This window comes from Phocoena phocoena, chromosome 2 (assembly GCF_963924675.1).
Source record: "Phocoena phocoena chromosome 2, mPhoPho1.1, whole genome shotgun sequence".
In the NCBI taxonomy this organism is placed as follows: domain Eukaryota; kingdom Metazoa; phylum Chordata; class Mammalia; order Artiodactyla; family Phocoenidae; genus Phocoena; species Phocoena phocoena.
Window position 1 is genome coordinate 60115560 of NC_089220.1, and position 21070 is coordinate 60136629.

The window sequence follows — 21070 nt, forward strand, 5'->3', positions numbered from 1 at the left end:
GCCCAGTTCTGCAACAGTTTCTCTGACGATTAGTACTGGTCTCCAGAGAACCACTACACTTGAACTTTGACTTTTCAGTGATGCTGGTGACCCCTCACCTGAGTGTTCCTTATTGCCTTGGCAAGGGGAATGTTCCCTGGCTGTTTCCAGAAATGTAGTCAACTGGTGGATTTTATGACCTTATATGATAGTTCTATTCTATCCACTACTCTGCACCTGTTAATTTCTTCCTCCACAGACTGTCACAGAAATTCTGGCATACGTTTAAAGTGGGCCATCACCTTTTTCAAGATTTTAAGAGCCATCCCACAAGTGTATATAAGCCAACTCAAGAATCCCTTCCCATGGTATTAAACTGAGAAACAGGAAGAGAGTTGCACTAGTAAAAAAAAAATTCTCCCTCAACCAACTTTATATTCTTCATCCCCGGTAGATCTACTCCTGGTACCAATGGTCTTTGGTAAGGTTTCTAGAAGCTTGAGATTTTTGTGGAAGTTATTTATAGAGGGAGTATTCTCTAGAGAAACCTGTAAGGGAATGAAGGAAGCATAATAGAGCAGAAGTCAAGCAAACATATGTTGCAAGAGAAATCTAGCCTTGGCCTCTTCCCACGGGGAGCTCTGGAGTGTGAATGTTGCTGCAGAAGTTGTCCTTCCCAAAGGCAAGGGGGTCTTTTTTACACCCTTACATCAGGTAGCCATCCTGACCCACAGGGTAAGGTGTAACCTCTTAGTTGCAGCAGGCGGGCTCCTTAGTTGTGACATGTGAACTCTTAGTTGCGGCATGCATGTGGGATCTAGTTCCCTGACAAGGCCCGGGCCCCCTGCATTGGGAGCCCCGAGTCTTAACCACCACACCACCAGGGAAGTCCGCTTCATAGGCTTCTGATACCCACCTACTATAGTTGGCACATATGATGAACCAACTCTCCATTCCATCTTAAGGTGTTCATAGGCTGCACATGCATGGAGCTACAAAGGGGTTAAACCTTGGTGCAGAGCTATTCAATTCTTCATGCACCAAGTTGGAGTAAGGCAGAATAATATATGGTTGATGCCTCTTTAACAAAGAGTTGAACTTTGTGTCAGTCAAAATCTATGAGGAGGGAATAATGGCACATGTGCCATAAATTTGCAATTCTGGAGTTCGAGTATAAGCTCTTAGAGGGTGAGATTGTGCTTTATACATCTTTGTACCCTCTGTAGCTAGCACAGGACCCTGAATAAAGCAGATGCATAATAAATATTTGTTGATGGATTGTTTTGGCTACCTAACAATTTATGCAAATGAAGGAGCTAGTGTCAGTGAAAATTGTTGAACACTTAACAAGAATTTTTATTCCTTTGGCTTTCTTCTTTGAGAACATTCTTTGACATTACAGGGTGAAATCAGAGCTGGAGAATGTGCAGCTGAAGGTTAACTCTGTCCTCAAAATATCATCTTTGGGGCTTCCCTGGTGGTGCAGTGGTTGAGAGTCCCCGCCTGCAGGGGACACGGGTTCGTGCCCCGGTCTGGGAAGATCCCACATGCCACGGAGCGGCTGGGCCCGTGAGCCATGGCCGCTGAGCCTGCGCGTCTGGAACCTGTGCTCCACAATGGGAGAGGCCACAGCAGTGAGAGGCCCTGCAAAAAAAAAAAAAAAAAAAATCATCTTTGTAGTAGTAAAATAAAGCACTGATACTGAGGTCCTTATGCTTTTGTCCTGGTCTTTCTATAAAATATAAGGCCCATGTATTTTCTTTAGAAATCCCTTTTTGTCGTTATTCAATCTTATCTCCTTGCATGAATTACTCATTAGAATTTAGCTTCTTCCAGAGCCCCAGTAACATATTTTGGTTCCTGGAATGTTATTAAGAGTGATATTTTGTGGTCAGCAATAATCACTATTACTGTCTATTAATAGGTCCTGCTTGAGTCAAGGGAATTTTTTGTTGTTGTTGTTATTGGTATTGGTATTGGAGTGGGAAGGTGAATACCTCCAGGATTTGCATGTTTAGTCCTTGACCAAATCAATGATATAAAATCGGATTTTAGTGGGTTCAAAGGAGAATGTAATCTCGGTTTATTTATTGGAGAGCAGGTGTCCAGGGCCAAAGGACATTGCTATAGGATTAAGAATGTTGTTTATGTTACAATGACATTTGCTATGTTTTTAATGCTTTCCCAAAATGATTTCTTCTCAAGCAAAAAATGCTGAGAAGAATTCAAAAGGCTTGAATACTAGAGTGCCTGAGGGAAAATCCAAAACAACACCACAATCTCTCTCTCTCTCTCTCTCTCTCTCTCTCTCTCTCACACACACACACACACACACACACACACACACTGTGTGTGTGTGTGTGTGTGTGTGTGTGTGTGTGTTTGTGTATGGACAGGTACATTCCAGGTTAGCTTATGCTATTAATGAATAGCATGGGGCTGGGCTATTTGCCACAATCAAAATTAAAAACTTAGAACTCTTGACACCTCTCATCAATTTGATCTTTCCAATTTCCTCAAGCTAATGAGGGTGATGGTTTTATTTGACACTAAAATATTTAGGAAATGCCTTAATCTAACAATGTGACAAGATAAATTGGGTTTAAATAGAAAATGAACATGGGCCTTTAATAGAAGCAAATGTATTTCTAAGGCAAACACAGTTGGTCTTGTTCCCCTGTGTGTTTCTATATGAGTGCCCTGTAATAATTAATGTTTTAAGAGCATAAAATAAGGAAGAAAATTTGAGCTCTAAAGCCTTAAGGAATTTTATGTTTCTGTGAAGTATTTCGTTATGTTACTCATCACTTGATTTGAATGTGAACTAATTTCAGTTCTCTAAAGCAAGGTATTTGCTAGCCTCAGTAGGGTGGATTGAGCATATAAAAATTATTAAGAAAAGCCATAAGCAGTGCAATTTGCAACTGTGAAGATTTGTGCAATGCATCTATAATATACCCACATATTGCTATCATCTAATTATCTTTTGGTGGCTAAAACCCAATGTTTGTCCTTGGGAACAAACTTGTAGTATAACCTTTGTCTAGGTCTGTAGACCTAGACCTTGAGTGTTCAGACTTAGCTGACGGTTCATACTGAGTATGTCAGTTCATACTGAGCTGACAACAATTCAAGATACTTAGGTTTGGGAGATAAGAATGTCAATTCATTTCTTTAGTTGTCTTGAGACAAGAATATCTTCCCAAGGAGTGAGTTACTAATACTAAATAATGATGATTCCTGGCCTGTTCCTTAGTTTAGTCAGAAATCTAATACTTTAAACCACATCTAGCCTTTCGAGCATGTATAGTTAGAATGATGTTTGATAGCAGTTGAATGACTTCGGGAATAAAATAAATTGCTTGTATCAGCATTTTTTTTTTTTTTTTTTTTCTGTACCCGGGCCTCTCACTGTTGTGGCCTTTCCCGTTGTGGAGCACAGGCTCCGGACGCGCAGGCTCAGCGGCCATGGCTCACGGGCCCAGCCGCTCCACAGCATGTGGGATCTTCCCGGACCGGGGCACAAACCCGTGTCCCCTGCATCAGCAGGCGGATTCTCAACCACTGCACTGCCAGGGAAGCCCTGTATCAGCATTTTTAATCTTACTTTTGGAAATCATAATTTCCATTTAAAATTTGAAATAGCATTATCATTCCTTTATAAACATTCATTCATTCATTTTTCAAATGGTTATTCAGAGCCTACTTCGTGCTGGTTATTATGAGGCATTAAAGGAAGAAGAATAAGTTGTATTACTTCCTTTACAAATCTTATTAACTGACAAATAAAGATACACATGTATATATATACAAACATATTCATACGCAGAAAGCCAAAAGTAATAAGGTACAGTGTGCTATGGTTATGAAAAGGAAGAATTGATTATTTATAGCTGTGACAGATTATTTATTAAAATGTTACCATGTGGGACTTCCCTGGTGGTGCAGTGGTTGAGAGTCCGCCTGCCGATGCAGGGGACACGGGTTCGTGCCCCGGTCCGGGAAGATCCCACATGCTGTGGAGCGGCTGGGCCCGTGAGCCATGGCCGCTGGGCCGGGCGTCTGGAGCCTGTGCTCTGCAACGGGAGAGGCCACAACAGTGAGAGGCCCATGTACCCCACCGCCCAAAGAAAAAACTTACTGAAATATTAAATGTTTTAACAGCCACTTTATAGTGTATTTTTGGGATATCAGGTCAGAATCCTAGTCATAGTCTTCAGAGAGCCAGATGGCCAGGAGAAAGGAGCAGGGAATATCATCAAAGTTATTTACCTTTATATCAGCTACTAATATGGTGCCTTAAGACTGAGAGTATGGGTCTTAAAATTGGAGATAATACTTCAAAAAGCAACTTAGAAGATGGCTACTTAGTCTTGAAGGGTGAATGTTTCTAAGATAGCCTTCTGAGAATCTATTGCTAGTAACATGGGAGTTAAGGCATGTTTTGGGTTTGAGAGACCAGAGAAGGACCATGACTGTAATCAAACATCACAAACTAGAAGAGAAGAGAGGGGAAGAAAGAGGATGGAACACTTATCAGGCTGCCCATGGATCCCTGGGTAGGGGAAGGCCTGAGTGCTTACATAGCAGATACCCTCCTGCTCTGTCCTGTAATGTAGGTGCCTGGAATCTGGGGCCTAGAGCCTGGGGAATGACTGATATGATGACCTAAGTCGTAGTTTACTTAGAACAGTCTGTTTATGCCTGTTGCCCAGCATAATTATATATAGCCCTTTCACTGTCCAAAGTGAGTTTGAATGATAATATGGGCATCCTTCCAAGTGATACCACAGAAAAAGTTAAAGATGTGGCTGGAGTCTGGGTAGAAGGGCAGCCCTCATGATTTGCCAGAACTGAATCTTCATAGTGTTGCTTTTGTCTAATCCCATGGTAAAGTAAGACCATTAAGCCTTATCCGGACTGGAGGATATTCTGTGGTCAGTGTTGGGAAAGCAAGAGATACCCAAGGAGGGGCAAGAAAATTGTCCATTTCACAGACTCATCAACTGGTCCCCTGGAAAACCTGGGGAAGATATCAGCATTTTTCTGTGTGTTGGAACTACTGCTGTGAAAATCCTACTCACATCATAGATAGGGTTCCCATCTAAATGATAAGTGAAAATACAGCAGGATATTTATGTTTTCCTTTTACTTATTCCTCAGACCTTCCAGTGCCTAAATTAGGGGGCCAAAAGCAAAAGGTGATTGTAAAACATTGTGTCTTCCCAGCTTTGCTTTCTCAAAGCCTGGATTTACTGAGATCACGCCAAGGACATTTGAGGATCGTGAAAACAGAGGGGAGCAATTTAGCTGACACTAATAAAAAAATCTGGGGGGTAAAGAGGGTTCAGAGAAAAGGGGACTCCCAAACTGTTTGGTGGAAGCACCCTAAGGATATTTATCTGATCAACATTATAGAAAACTCCTGCATTGTGTGCATAGAGAGGCTGGGTTTCTATGAATTTCTAGATTTCTGAGGCACAGAAGTTGAGCTGTGTAGGAACGATGTAGTCAAGGCATTTAAACAGAAGCCACTGAGGACTGAGGACCACAGGAGCCCCTTTCTACCTTGGTGTGCCCAGTTTCAATGAACAGGGATCCCTAGATGGAGGGCACAGCACGTGAAGTTGGCTTTTTAGGATCAATCATATTTAGATACATGGGGAGGAGGGAACGCAGGGCACAAAAACCCAAAGCAGGAAATCTCATGATGTGAAAGAAAAATGGTCAAATATTTAAATTGTTTCACAAGTCCCTCATGATTGACTTATTCTTCAGACTTAACTGCTGATACTCTGCTCAACCACACCCATCCCTCAGCTTGGAATATTCCTTTTGTCCATTCTAATTTCACCTAACATCCATTGAATCTTACAGTTCAGATTATACATAATTTTCACAAAGTTTAACGTCCAGTGGCTTGGTAAAGCACTCCTGTTGTTATACACTGTCATTGCACACTTGTACAATATATTTGTGTTGTGCTTACCACAATTGTATTTAAATTTTTGAGTAATTAATTTTCTTAATATCTGTCTCTTGCTAGATTCTAATTTCCACTGGCTCAGAAACTGTGTCATTGATGCATCCTCAGTACCTAGTACAGGGTCTGGCTCAAAGTACGTGTTCAATAACTATGTCTTGGATGAATGAATTAATTAGGCTGAAACATGAGGTATGCTATAGGAGGTTCTGGGAGATTAGACTCGAGAAATAGGCTGGAATAAAATTTTGGAGTGTTCTGAATACAAGCCAGTGGAGTTTGGCCTTTTTCTAGGCCCTGAAGAACCTTTGAAAGTTTTCAGAGTACAGAGTGTCCTACCCACATTCAAACAGTTGGTTGGAAAGTTGCTCTTGGTAAACAGTTTCGAATTGTGCACAGAATACCCATGAGCTGTTGATAGTCATATGTTGATAAGGCAGGAAAACGGAGTGGAGGAAGAAAGGGAGGCATTGACTTTTATAGAATCATGTTTCTTTACCTCAAGCAACAGGTCCAGACCACCAGCAAAGTAAAAGGAAAAAAATGTCCCTAGAGAGTCTCTGTGAAAGAACTATTTTCCCTGAAGTTAGCTCAGTCTAAAACTGACAAATTTTGGCAAAATAGAAGTGACTTAGCAGTTGATTTCCTATAGTAGTGGTTCGGCTTTTAGTAGAGTGTATGGAATAGAAGGTGACTCTGATCTTTCCAAGCAGGTAGCAATGCTGCATCCTCAGTGCTACACAGCCTAGTCTCAGTTCTTTTGACCTTATCTGCTGGTGGCCGTCAGCAAGCTAATATCTTTGTTAACAAGGTCCTAACAGTACTCACCACGCATGAACTACTAGGATCTAATTATTGCAAGTATCCCATCCAGTGACTTTTTTGACAGTACTTAGTTGGTTCTATAGACCCAGATTAAAGCAGGATAAGGGCCTGATTTTTCTAGTTCCAATAAAAGTCCAACTCTGAGTGTCATATCCTTTTACTGTCATGGTGTAAATGACCTCACTTCTTAGGGTTCAAAGAAATTGACAGAGAAATGTGGAGAGCAAAAGAAGGTGAGTTAGGCCCATTTGTCCACAGCTACACATGCCTCAGCCACCCTCACGTCTTCTTGGAAACTGTCTCCAGGCCTTTAAAAGTCGCATAGAATAAAAAACAAAAACAAGAAGGAGTGGTAATAATTTAAATATGAAAAATAATAATAGCTATTACTAAGTGCTTATGCTGCAGCAGATGCTTTAAATACCTTTTATAGATTTCTTATTTGATACTTACAATAATCCTTTGAGGTGGGTGCTGTCTCCATTTCATACATGAGGAAACTACAGCTCAGAGAAATGATTAGGCCTTGCTTGGAGCCAGACCTGGGCTCTTTAGTTCATAACTCTGTGGATGGGCAGGAAAAAGAAAGGGTGGAGTGTGTGGCCCTTGATCCTCAATCATCTTTAGGGAAGATTGAGGCTATGATTAAGAGAATAACTTTCTTTTGAGGTCACCAAATATAAATTAAACACTGAAAAGGAAAACTCAGCAAGAGTTACGAATCTATTATCAAGTGATACTGAGTATGGGATATGCTGTGGGCTGTAGTGTTTGGATGGGTTGACAAGAGGGCACAAGGTGTCTGCTTCCCATGGGGGTGAGTTGGGATCAGAGAGAAGAGGAGGAATACATGAGAGAATAAATGTGTCCAGCTGAGATGGAAGGAACAGGCGTTGGGGGCGGGGGGCTGCAGTTGCTAAATAGGGGAGTTGGGTGTTAGGTCATGGGACTTGGAATGTGAAGCTAAGGAATTTGGGATATATAAAGTAGATAACCAGAGTTATTAAGATAATTTAAGCAAGGAAGTAACTGGTGAAAAAAATGTGTTTGGAAAAATAATTGGCAGCACAGGTTAAAGTGGGCAGAGGGACTTTAGGAAACAAGCGAGGTAGCTACTACAACCAACCATGAACAAAAGGGAGAAGATTGGAAAAAGATGCACACAGAGGAAATGAAAAGGAAGGGATAGGTAGAGAGATGTTATGAATCTTTATTTAGCTTGAGAATTCTACCAGTACTATATAATTACTACCTTAAATTAAGAATACTAGGGAACTAAGTAATTTATGGCACAAACAGCACCTTTGAATTACTAGTAAACTTTTCAACTTGTTACTTTCTTTAACATAAATCATTATTTAATTTTTATAGCTACAGTGTACTAAAAAGTTTCTAGGTACTCTACAAATCATACAATTCCATGTGATTGCTACTTGGATGGATTGTAAATTGGCCAAGCTTTTTGTTCTGTGTTTTGGGTTCTCTACTCTCAATCAATAAACCTTTGAGAGAGGGAAATTTATCTGGAGGACTCATGTCTTCCACAATATAGAGGCTTATTATGATGTTAAAAAGAATCAAAGTCTAAGTGATCATCTAAAAATAAAACAATTTCATTTTCTGCTTAAATGATGATTTGTTGAGAATTATGCTGCTGTTACTTGAAGCTGGCACAAGCAGCTGTATCACCATTTGCATCGTTTCTTGTGCAAAACGCTAGGGATCAAATTCTGGTTTAAATCTCAGCCTAGAGAAACACGTTTAGTTTATTAAACGTAAACAGAGGCCGAGTTATAGGGAAGCTGAAAGGAAAACAATAAGCTCAACTGGAACACATGCTGACTCCAGGAAGGATGAAAGGCTGCCTATGTTTCAGCAAATCTGGTCAGGGATGGCTTGGGAAGGGACAGTGTCTGGGTCACTTCAGAGTTCGCTTTTTCTGTTTATTTTTTAAGCAGTGCAAGTGCCGCTTCCTGTTTCGTACACTTCCTTGAAGTCCCTTTGAACTTTCACATGGCTTATATTCACTTACAAGGGTTCATTTACTCAACAAGAATTTTTGAGGCCACTGTTTGTAGAACCCTCTTAGGTGTAGGCATTGGAAGGGTTATGTGAGGAGTAGAAGAAACAGTTCCTGTGTATGGAAAACTCTAAGAAAGCAGGTTTCAAAAAAAACTTTAAAAGAGAGAATCAAAAATAACATGGACCATGACATGAAGGCAAATAAGGATAAAAGAAACCAAAGGGATACAGAGTACTTGATGAGGAGTCTGGGAACCTAGATCCTAGTTTCAGCTGTGAACTGGGATCCGCTGCCTACACTAGCTGGGCCTTAAAATTATCATCTAAACACTAGAGAATCTTAAAACTCCCATGGTTATGTAAAATTTGCAATTTGGGTTAATGGTCAGTGTAGAAATTGTTTTAACAAAATTTTTTTCTGAAGTTGGTGAAAATTCATGAGTTAGCATCATTTAGAGAAACTTTGAAGATTTTATACTGTTCATCTAAAGAACCAAGTTTAGTTATTTTTTTTTCCTGTTGCAACTGAAGTTCAGTAAATGAATGATATTGTTATATATATTATCTATATATGCTATAAACCCCACAGGACAGTATTATAACTTTGTTTTAAATAGTCCTATATATTTTAAATAAGCTATAAAAATACTCTATTATATTTACCCAAGTATTTATAATTTACAGTGTTCTTTATTCATTCCTAAAGATTCAGTCTTCCTTTTGGTATCATTTCCCTTCAGCTTGATGAATTTCCATTAGCATTTTCTTTAGTGTAGTTCTGGTGGCAATGAATTGCTGTTTTTCATTCACCTAAAAGGTTATTTCATCTTCATTTTCACTTGATAATTCTTTTGGATATAGAATTTCAGGTTGACAGTTCTCTTTCTTCTATCAGTCATCTTGAATATTTGATATCTATAGGACTCTAATCCCAATCAAAATCCCAGCAAGTCATTTTGTGGATATCAACAATCTGATACTAAAGTTTATATGGAAAGGCAAAAGAACCAGAATACCCAGCACATATTGAAGGGGAAGAGCAAAGTCAGAGAACTGACCATGCCTGTCTTCACGACATACTATAAAGCTACAGTAATCAATATAGGGTGGTACTGGTGAAAGAATAGACAAGTATATCAATGGAACAGAACAGAAAACACAGAAATAGACCCTGACATATAGAATCAACTGATCTCTGACAAAGAGGCAAAGACAGTTCAATGGAGAAAGGGTAGTCGTCTCAACAAATGGTGCTAGAACAACTGGACGTACACATGCAAAAAAATGAATCTAGATACAGAACTTACCTTTTCCACAGGAATTAACTCAAAATGGATAGTAGACTTAAATGCAAAATGCAAGATTATAAAACTCCTAGAAGATAACATAGGAGAAACTCTAGGTGTCCTTAGGTCTGGCAGTGACCTATCTGATAATAGCAAAAGCATGATCCCTGAAAGAAAGAGTTGATAAGCTGGACATCATTAAAATAGGAAAATGTTTTGTCTGCAAAGACACTGTTAAGAGAATGAAAAGACAAACCAGAGACTGGAAGAAAATCTTTGCATCTTTGCAAAACATATATCTGATAAAGGACTGGTATCCAGAATACCCAAAGAGCTCTTAAAACTCAACACAAACAACCCACTTTAAAATGGGCAAAAGATCTGAGCAGACATCTTACAAAAGAAGATATACATTTGACAAATATGCATATGAAGAGATGCTCAGCATCATATGTTATTCGTTTCTGGTGGGAATGCAAATGGTACCGCCACTTTGGAAGACAGTTTGGTAGATTCTTGTAATACTAAACATACTCATAAGATGATCCAGCAGTTGTGCTCCTTAGCATTTACCCAAATGAGTTGAAAACTTACTTTCACACAAAAACCTGGATGTTTATAGCAACTTTACTCATAATTATCAAAACTTGGAAGCAACCAAGATGTCCTTCAATAGGTGAATAGGTAAACTGGTACATCAATCAAATGGAATATTAGTAAGCAATAAAAAGTGAGCTATTAAGCCATGAAACACATGGAAGAAACTTTAATGCATATTGCTAAGTAAAAGAAGCCAGGCTGAAAAGGTTACATACTGTATGATGTTCTGGAAAAGGCAAAAACAATAGAGACAGTAAAAAAGATCAGTGGTTGCAAACAGTTTAGAATGAGAGAGGGAGGGATGAATAGGTAGAGCACAGGAGAATTTTAGGGTATTAAAACTATTCTGTATGATACAGTAATGGTAGATACATGTCACTATACATTTATCAAAACCCATAGACTATAAAACACAAAGAATGAACCATAATGTAAGCTATGGACTTAAGTTAATAATGATGTCTCTATATTAGCTCATCAATTGCAACAAAAATGCTACATCAATGCAAGATGTTAATAATAGGGAAAACTGGAGGTGGGGGGTTTATAGAAACTCTGTACTTTCCACTCAGCTTTCTCTAAACCTAAAACTGCTCTAAAAAAAAAACCTAATACTGCTCTGAAAAATAAAGTCTAATGATAATAATAATAAAAAAAGAAATTGAAATATACCTAATAGGAATTACCAAGACAAAAAGAGAAAGAATATAAATCACAATATGAGGGGACCTTCAAGATGGTGGAGGAGTAAGACGTGGAGTTCAACTTCCTCACCAAAAATACATCAAAAATACATCTACACGTGGAACAAATCCTACAGAACACCTACTGCACACTGGCAGAAGAACTCAGACTTCCCAAAAGGCAAGAAAATCCCCACGTACCTGGGTAGGGCAAAAGAAAAAAGAAAAAACAGAGACAAAAGAATAGGGATGGGACCTGCACCTCTGGGAGGGAGCTGTGAAGGAGGAAAAGTTTCCACACACTAGGAAGCCCCTTCACTGGCAGAGATGGGGGTTGGGGGGTGGGGGAAGCTTCAGAGACATGGAGGAGAGCGCAGCAACAGGGGTGCAGAGGGCAAAGTGGAGAGATTCCCACACAGAGTATCGGTGCCGACCGGCATCCACCAGCCTGAGAGGCTTGTCTGCTCACCCACCAGGGTGGGTGGGGGCTGGGAGCTGAGGCTCAGCCTTCAGAGGTCAGAACCCAGGGAGAGGACTGGGGTTGGCTGCGTGAACACAGCCTGAAGGAGGCGAGTGCACCACAGCTAGCTGGGAGGGAGTCTGGGAAAAAGTCTGGACCTGCCTAACAGGCAAGAGACCATTGTTTTGGGGTGCGTGAGGAGAGGGAATTCCTTCCCTGACTGCCCACAGAAGGCAGAGCACCACCTAAACGAACTCCAGAGATGGGCATGAGCTGCAGCTATCAGCTTGGACACCAGAGACAGGCATGAAACCCTACCACCGCTGCTGCAGCCACCAAGAATCCTGTGTGCAAGCAGAGGTCACTATCCACATGTGGCCCCCACCCCGCTGCAAGCCTGTGCAGCCTGCCACTGCCAGGGTCCTGTGATCCAGGGACAACTTCCCTGGGAGAACACACGGCATGCCTCAGGCTGTTGCAAAGTCATGTTGGTCACTGCTGTTGCAGGCTTGCCCCGCATTCCAATTATAACTAGCATACCCCCTCCCTCCCCCCGGCATGAGTGAGCCAGAGCCCCCTAAACAGCCGCTGCTTTAACCTCATCCTGTCTGAGCAGGAACAGATGCCTGAGGGCAACCTACATGCAGAGGTGGTGCCAAAGGCAAAGCTGAACCCCAAGAGCTGTATGAACAAAGAAGAGAAAGGGAATTTTCCCCGTGCAGCCTCAGGAGCAGTGGACTGAATCCCAACAGTCAACTTGAGGTACCATGCATCTGTGAAATACCTGATTAAACAACAAGTCAACCCAAAATTGAGGAGGTGGACTTTGGGAGCAACTGTAGACTTGGGACTGACTGGTCTGCGACTGACTGGTTTCTGATTTTTATATTTATCTTAGTATAGTTTTTAGTGCTTGTTATCACTGGTGGTTTGTTTATTGGTTTGGTTGATCTCTCCCTTTTTTATTATCACTTTTTTATTTTAATTATTTTATTTTATTGTTATTATTATTTTCTTTCTCTTTTTCTCCCTTTTCTTCTGAGCCATGCGGCTGACAGGGTCTTGCTGCTCCAGCCTTGTGTCAGGCATGAGCCTCTGAGGTGGGAGAGCCGAGTTCAGGATATTGGACCACCAGAGACCTCTCAGCCCCATGTAGTATCAATTGGCGAGACTTCCCCTAGATATCTCTGTCTCAATGCTAAGACCCAGCTCCACCCAAAGCCAGCAAGCTCCAGTGCTGGACGCCCCATGCCAAACAACTAGCAAGACAGGAACACACCACCCATTAGCAGAGAGGCTGCCTAAAATCATAATAAGTTCACAGACACCCCAAACACACCACAGGATGAGATCCTGCACAACAGAAAGACATGATCCAGCTCCATCCACAAAAACACAGGCCCCAGTGCCCTCCACCAAGAAACCTAAAAACCCACTAAACCAACCTTACCCACTGAGGGCAGACATCAAAAGCAATGGAAACTACGAACCTGCAGCCTGCGAAAAGGAGACCCCAAACACAGTAAGTTAAGCAAAATGAGAAGATGGAGAAATACGCAGCAGATGAAGGAAAAAGGTAAAAGCCCACCAGACCGAACAAATGAAGAGGAAATAGGCAGTCTACCTAAAAAAGAATTCAGAGCAATGATAGTAAAGATGATCCAAAATCTTGGAAAAAGAATGGGGAAAATACAAGAAATAAAAAGGACCTAGAAGAACTAAAGAGCAAACAAACAATCATGAACAACACAATAAGTGAAATTAAAAATTCTCTAGAAGGAATCAATAGCAGAATAACTGAAGAAGAACGGATATGTGACCTGGAAGATAAGATAGTGGAAATAACTACCACAGAGGAGAATAAAGATAAAAGAATGAAAAGAATTGAGGACAGTCTCAGAGACGTCTGGGACAATATTAGATGCACCAACATTTGAATTATAGGGGTCCCAGTAGAAGAGAAAAAGAAAGGGTCTGAGAAAATATTTGAAGAGATTATAGTTGAAATCTTCCCTAACATGGGAAAGGAAAGAATCAAGTCCAGGATGTGCAGAGAGTCCCATAAAGGATAAATCCAAGGAGAAACACGTCAAGACTCATATTAGTCAAGCTATCAAAAATTAAATACAAAGAAAAAATATTAAATGCAGCAAGGGAAAAGCAAAAAATAACATACAACAGAATCCCCATAAGAATAACAGCTGACCTTTCAGCAGAAACTCTGCAAGCCAGAAGGAGTGGCGGGACATATTTAAAGTGATGAAAGGGAAAAACCTACAACCAAGATTACTCTACCAGCAAGGATCTCATTCAGATTTGATGGAGAAATTAAAACTTTTACAGATAAGCAAAAGCTAAGAGAATTCAGCACTACCAAACCAGCTCTACAACAAATGCTAAAGGACCTCTCTAGGCAGGAAACACAAGAGAAGGAGAAGACCTACAAAAACAAAAACAAAACAAGAAAATAGTAAAAGGAACATAACATATTGATAATTACCTTAAATGAAAGTGGATTAAATGCTCCAACCAAAAGACATACACTGGCTGAATGGACAAAAAAATCAAGACTCATATACATGCTGCGTACAGGAGACCCACTTCAGACGTACGGACACATACAGACTGAAAGTGAGGGGATGGAAAAAGATATTCCATGCAAATGGGAATCAAGAGAAAGCTGGAGTAGCAATTCTCATATCAGACAAAATAGACTTTAAATAAAGACTATTACAAGAGGCAAAGAAGGACACTACATAATGATCAAGGGATCAATCCAACAAAAAGGTATAACAATTGTAAATATTTATGAACCCAACGTAGAAGCACCTCAATACATAAGTCAAATGATAACAGCAATAAAAGGGGAAAGCAACAGTAATACAATCATACTAGCAGACTCTAACACCCTACTTTTACCAATGGACAGAGCATCCAAAATGAAAATAAATAATGATACAAAAGCTTTAAATGACACATTAAACAAGATGGACTTAATTGATATATATAGGACATTCCATCCAAAAACAACAGAATACACTTTCTTCTCAAGTGCTCATGAAACATTCTCGTGGATAGATCAAACCTTGGGTCACAAATCAAGGCTGGTAAATTTAAGAAAATTGAAATTGTATCAAGTATCTTTTCCGACCACAACTCTATGAGACTAGACATCAATTACAGGAAAAAACTGTAAAAAATACAAACACTTGGAGGCTAAACAATATGCTAGTAAATAACCAAGAGATCACACAGGAAATCAGAAAATACCTAGAAAACATGACGGTGAAAACATGATGACCCAAAACCTATGGGATGCAGCAAAAGCAGTTCTAAGCGGGAAGTTTATAGCAGTACAATCCTACCTCAAGAAACAAGAAAAATCTCAAAGAAACAACCTAACCTTACACCTAAAGCAATTAAAGAAAGAAGAAGAAAAACTCCCAAGTTCGCAGAAGGAAAGAAATCAGAAAGATCAGATCAGAAATAAATGAAACAGAAATGAAGGAAATAGTAGCAAAGATCAATAAAACTAAAAGCTGATTCTTTGAGAAGATAAACAAAACTGATAAACCATTAGCCAGACTCATGAAGAAAAAAAGGGAGAAGACTCAAATCAACAGAATTAGAAATGAAAAAGGAGAAATAACAACTGACACTGCAGAAATACAAAGGATCATGAGAGATTACTACAAGCAACTCTGTGCCAATAAAATGGACAACCTGGAAGAAATGGACACATTCTTAGAAAAGCACAACCTTCTGAGACTGAACTAGCAAGAAATAGAAAATATAAGCAGACCAGTCACAAGCACTGAAATTGTGACTGTGATTAAAAATCTTCCAACAAACAAAAGCCCAGGACCTGATGGCTTCACAGGCAAAGTCTATCAAATATTTAGAGAAGAGCTAACACCTATCCTTCTCACACTCTTCGAAAATATAGCAGAGGGAGAGGAACACTGCCAAAACTCATTCTACAAGGCTACCATCACCCTGATACCAAAACCAGACAAAGCTGTCACAAGAAAAGAAAACTAAAGACCAATATCACTGATGAAATGGATGCAAAAATCCTCAACACAGTACTAGCAAAGAAAATCCAACAGCACATTAGAAGGATCATACACCATGATCAAGTGAGGTTTATCCCAGGAATGCAAGGACTCTTCAAAATATGCAAATCAATTAGTGTGTGATACACCATATTAATAAACAAAGATAAAAACCATATGATCATCTCAATAGATGCAGAAAAAGCTTTCAGCAAAATTCAACACCCATTTATTAAAAACCCTCCAGAAAGTAGACATAAAGGGAAATTACCTCCACATAATAAAGGTCATATATGACAACCCCACAGCCAACATTGTTCTCAGTGGTGAAAAACTGAAACCATTTCCTCTAAAACCAGGAACAAGACAAGGTTGCCCCACTCACCACTATTATTCAATGTAGTTTTGGACATTCTGGCCACAGGAATCAGAGAAGAAAAAGAAATAAAAGGAATTCAAATCAGAAAAGAAGTAAAGCTGTCACTGTTTGCAGATGACATGATACTATACCTAGAGAATCCTAAGGATGCTACCAGGAAACTCCAAAAGCTAATCAATGATTTGATAAAGTAGCAAGATACAGAATTAATGCACAGAAGTCTTTTGCATTCCAATACACTAATGATGAAAAATCTGAAAGCGAAATTAAGGAAACACTCCCATTTACCACTGCAACAAAAAGAATAAGCTTGTACTTTGTGGCTGTGAGGATCTTTTCCTCCACACTATTCACGGTGAAGAGTCTCAGCACGCGGACGTTGTTCTGCTGGCCGATGTGATGGACGTGGTCTTGTCCTTGCAGGTCCTAATGAGGATTCCAGTCGCTGTCAAAATTGACCATGGTATCAGCTGCCTGGAGATTTAACCCCAGGCCTCCAGCTCTTGTGCACAGCAAGAAAATGAAATACTGGGACAAAGGTTCATTGAATTTCTTCAGCAAAGCAGCATGATCTTCAGAATTGGTGGTGCCATCAAGGCACAGGTAAAGGAAGTTCCGAAAAGCAAAGTAATCCTCCATGATGGTCATGAGAGACGTCATCTGGCAGAAAAGCAGGACGCGGTGATTAGTCGTTCTCAATGTTGGTAGGATACGATCAAGTTGGTCGCACTTTCCTGAGGCCTGATGCAGCTCAGACCCATTGATGACCCCATTTGAAAAACCCGGGTGTTCAGCAAAGGATTCCTCAATGTGCTGAAACATAGCTGGATGATTGCAGATTTTTCTCAACTGCATGATAGCGTTCATAAATGTCTTAGCACCTCCTTTCCCCTTTTATCTTCCTCCGAACCATCTGTGAGAAGGATCTCTTTGACTTGCATATGGCGATACAGAATCTTCTGCAGAGCTGACAAGTCACACTTGATCACATATTCAACTTTTTCTGGAAGCTGGGATTCAACTTCTTTCTTCAGTCTCCTCAGTAAAAATGGTCTCAACACCGTATGCAGATGCCTGATGATCAATATAGTTTCTTCTTCATTTAAGTCCACTCTCTCTCCAGTCATGGCAAATGGAGCATTAAACCACTGCTCAAACGCACTGCAGCTCTTAAAAATTGTAGGAAGGAGGAAGTTGAGGAGGGCCCAGAGTTCCGGGAACATATTCTGCAGGGGGATCCCAGTCAAGAGGATCCTTCTGGGGGCCACATAGTGAGTGTTCAGGACCTGAGTCAGCTTGCAGTGGTGATTCTTCATTTGGTGGCCTTCGTCCACTATCATGTATTTCCACCGAGTCTTTGCAAGAATGTGCTTGTCTTTAAAATGTACTCATAAGTAGTCAGGAGGGCATTGAATTTGCCGCTCCGTAACTGGGGACAAGGGAGCGACGCGTGGCGAGGGTGCCCTTGTAAGAAATTTTCACCACAGAAGGAGCCCATTTGTCAAATTCATACGTCCAGTTAGAGTCGAAAGGGGGACAATGATGAGACAGGGGCCATTGAGTCTTTTGTGATCCATCAGATAAGTGATGAGTGCAATGGTCTGTATTGTCTTTCCCAGCCCCATTTCATCAGCAAAGATTCTGTTCAAATTGTTATTATACAGAGAAACCATCCATTCCAGGCCCTGATAATGCTTCAGGGTCCCATTGAAGAGGAGGGCCTACTGTTTCTCCACCCTTTCAGAGATGGCATGGGCCACTGTGAAGTAGGACTGGGAGCCCCTGGCACTGTATTGCATGCTGTACTCATCGTCCACGTAGCAGACATTAGTATTAAAGAAAAAAGAACTAGACAGGTAGCCCTCATGAACATATATACAGATGAATTCCTAAAAATTGAATCCAGTTATATATTAAAAGGGTAATACAACAAGATCAAGTGAGGTTTATTCAAGGAATGCAAGGTTGATTTAACATTCAAAAATAAATGTTAATATAAAAAGGGGGAAATTCGTATGATACTTCAATAAATGAAGAGTGAACACTATACAAAATTTAACCCTTACTCATGATTTTAAAATAACTTTAAAACTGGAACAGTAGGGAATTACTTCAGTCTTAAAAAAAGGCATCTATGGAAAATTTTTGGCTAATATTATATTTAATCATTAAATATTAAATGCTTTTCCCTTAAAATCAGGAACAATATGAATATGTCTACTCTTACTACTTGTTTCAACATTGTATTGGAGGTTCTAGCCGTTACAATAAGGCAAGATATTTTTTTAAATTGGAGTATAGCTGATAATGTTGTGTTAGTTTCTGTTGCATAGCAGTGAGTCAGTTATACATATACACATGTCCACTCTTTTTTAGATTCTATTCCCATACAAGGCAATTTCAAAAAAGGCATAAACTTAGGAATGGAAGAAGTAAAACTGTTGTGGTTTTTTTGGACAACATGACTGTTTATGTAGAAAATTCTTAGAAATCGATAAAACAGTTATTAAAAGTAATAAATGAAGTTATCAAGTTTGTAGGATAAAAGTTAACTGCATTTTTATATACTGACAGCAAACAATTGGAAACAATTAGAAAATGAGATTATTGAAGTTGAATTAATTATTCAGTATTAAAGAAATGTAATAACATTCATTTATGACCTTACACTAAAACTCACAAAATATTGCTTAGAGAAATTATAGATACTCTAACTAAATGGAACAATGTACCGTGCTCATGGACTGGAAAACTTCATATTGTTAAAATATCAATTCTTCCGACATTGATCTTTAAATTCTATGCAATTCCAACAAAATATAGCAAGAGTTTTTGGAAATTGATAAGCTAATTCTAAAATTTATATGAAAATTTAAATGACCTAGAATAGTCAAAATAATTTTTTTAAGGGCGAATTTGGAGATCTTATATTTTCTGATTTAAAGATATGCTGTAAACTACAGCAATTAAGACACTGGAGTATTGTCAAGAGGATAGGCACATAGATCAATGAAACAGTAGAAAGCACAGGAATAGTCCACAAATACATGGTCAATTGATTTTCAACAAAAATGTCAAGACAATTCAATGGGGGAAAAAAGTCTTTTCAAACAATTGATGCTGAATCAATTAGAAAGATATATTTTTAAATAGGAACATTATTACCCATTACTTCATGTCATACACAATAATTAACTTTAAAGGCATAATAAATCTAAATATAAATCTAGTGCTGTAAAACTATTTAAAAATTAGAAAATATTCATGAAAAATGTAAAAACGGGTAAATTGGACCTTATAAAAATTCAGAACTTTTACTCTTCAAAAGGTATCCATTAAGAAAATGAGAAGACAAGACATAGAATGGGAGAAAATATTCCAATATGTATATTTGACAAGACTTGTATCCCGAAAAAGAACAATTACAACTCAGTTACAAGAAGATAAGCAACCCAATAGAAAATTTGACAAACTACTTGAATATTGACTTCACAAAATAAGATATACAAATTGTCAGTTTGTATCTCTCTCATATTCTGGTGATGGAAATGTAAAATTGCAAATCACTTTGGAGAAACTGTAGGTCTCTCCACAAGTTAAATGTGCATATAGTGTTTAACCCAGCCATTCAGATCTTAGGTATTTATATCAAAGAGAAATGAAAATATATATCCACTCAAAGACAGCTGCTTGATACCCCTGTGTCTCAAATCACAACTGTTCTTTCTATCACAGGGCTATGAAGACATGTTTGTTGTTCTCTTAGTCATTGTTCCTGGGCTCAAGTTCCTGACTCCCTTCTGAAAATGGTCTCATTTTATAGCCAACATTGTGTTTGTTTAAAGGTCTTTAATAAATATGAGTGCAGGACCTATGGCCTGAGCATAGAGATGGTGAACAGGGCAGTTTAGGCATGGGGGCTGGATTTAGGTATAGACCTATTCAGTATAGGTATTAGATGGTAGTGGAGTACAGTGCTAGAGCATTGGAGTCGGTCAGACTTGAATTTGAATATTCCTCAATGTTTTTATCTGTCGACTGGGCTTTTGTGTGGATCAAATTAGATTAAAAGTGTTTTGCATAATTCCTGGCCTCCAAGTTCTCAAGAAATCATGACTCTTATTATAATGACACAGCATACTAAACCCATTCATCTCTTCTTGCTTAGGATAGGTTTTAAAATTAAATTTCTAGTATTACTTCTGATACTGATGAGACAAAAGTCCTTTGGGACCCTGATTATCAAAATGAGATATAAATAGGCACATACTGACCATAATAGGGTCTGGGCAGGAACATGAGTGAGGCTGAGAAAACATCAAAGATCACAGGGGTTTCTCTCAAGAGAGAAGGTGGCTAGAACAAAGTGATGATTCTGCATACTATGGACCATGGTTCTTGCCATTTTGAGATGTAATAGAAATTTAGTATGGTGGGAGAAGAATGTGATGCTGTGGGCTTTAAATTTTACTGTTTAAATTTCGGATATGCAGAAGTCCACTGTGGGACTAAGCTATTGAAAAAATCAAATTCACACATTTTTGCATTGTGACCTTCAATTTTAAGAACTCAAGTTGAGATGAGTTTTTCATTATTGGGTAGGTGGTAGCTTGGTAAAGGAGAGAAAGTTGGGCTGTGGTGATGGTGATAAAGGCAACATGAGAGAAAGAGAAGGACCTCTAGGGATCTTTCTTGAGACCATGATAATGACTTCTGGGAGTTATCTGGTGGTAGGGTCGTGTGTTCCCTGACACACAAGGTTCTGCATCCCTGTAGCTGCCTTTTGAGTGTTATGTCA

General features: G+C 39.3%; 1 pseudogene; it reads right to left on the reverse strand.

Annotated features, from left to right (window-relative positions):
• Nucleotides 1-401: 401 nt before the first annotated feature.
• LOC136118399 (probable global transcription activator SNF2L2 pseudogene) lies at nt 402-18083 on the reverse strand (annotated as a pseudogene).
• Nucleotides 18084-21070: the final 2987 nt, after the last annotated feature.